We start from the raw sequence: 1,368 nt of genomic DNA on the forward strand, positions 1-1,368 counted from the left end.
TATATATATATATAAACAGAAAATATGCTTATTCCACACCTTTACACGTGGATGTCATTTTCCCTAATAATAGTCGATATTTGTGTACTAAGATAAAAATAAAGCAAAAATAAAAACCTCTAAAGTTTACTCAAAAACCTTAGACCAAATTTGAAGAGCCTGCAGTTAAGTACTTTGATGTTGTGATGCTTGTTTGTGTTGCATCTAAATGGTCTTCTGTTGCTTATTAACGTATGTTTATGTTGCTTTTTCAGTTTGTTTAAAAGCCTTTTTCGTGAGCACTGATAAGCCAACATAATACCCCAGAGGCAGAGATTTTGTATCATACACACTTAATGAGACATAATTTCAGCTTCGGACCAGTGTTCTCTGGAAGGTTAGCGTGAAATTCGAGTAATTTGTATGAAAATATCTACTGATGTAGTTTGTTGTCATTAACATGCTATTGAAATCTAAGTGTGTTATTTTAAAGTTTGAAAGCTGATTAACAATCGTATACATTAAACGAAAATGAGCTAAGGTAAACAACTGGGTGTTCAATGACATGTTTATAAACAACAAATTCAAATATACAGGTATATCAAATACCTTATAAGATAAATTCTAGATTTATTAGATGATGATCTCCAGTACTAAATAATGCGTCAGAAATATCAAATAGTTACTGAGAACAGCTCCGTAGGAAAAGGAGAGTCAATCTCAAGAAGCAAGAATTTATTCAACGTTGACGTGTCGTTAAAACAAAGAAATGTTTTGTTGTCTGGAGATAATAGCACAGTCATTGACATATGTTTCTGCCTCTATAGGCGTCATCAGCATATTGTCCTATATAACTTATAGCAACCAAGGGACCTATACGTACAAAAAAATATAGAGTACATTTAAGGAGTAGTTAATTTGGATAAGTTAGACAAAAATAAGCTACTTTATATGATCAACAACAAAGTCCTGGACAGATCCAACAGTCAAAGTATCGAATCACTGATCATCAAACACCGTCTCCCATGGTCAGGACATGTAACAAGAATGGAAGAGTCAAGGTTCCCACGCCAATTTCTATTCACTGAGCTCATTACAGAAAAAAGAACGTGGTGTTGTACTGAAAGCAACACTGAAATCCACTGGAATTGAACCTAAATCGTTTGAAACACAAGCTCAATATCGTACCAACTGACAGTGTTTCATCACCATCGGAACCAAAATCTTCGAAGCCACCAGAAGAGAAAAGGAAGAACTCAAACTTCAGGAGAGAACATTATCATGCAGTCAATGTCGTTGACGCTTCTATGCAAAAATGAATTTACAGAGTCATCAACGCCATCACCATAAAGGAAGCGCTCTGAAAAGAGGAAAATAAATTCTCGTACA

Source organism: Octopus bimaculoides, chromosome 10 (assembly GCF_001194135.2).
Source record: "Octopus bimaculoides isolate UCB-OBI-ISO-001 chromosome 10, ASM119413v2, whole genome shotgun sequence".
In the NCBI taxonomy this organism is placed as follows: domain Eukaryota; kingdom Metazoa; phylum Mollusca; class Cephalopoda; order Octopoda; family Octopodidae; genus Octopus; species Octopus bimaculoides.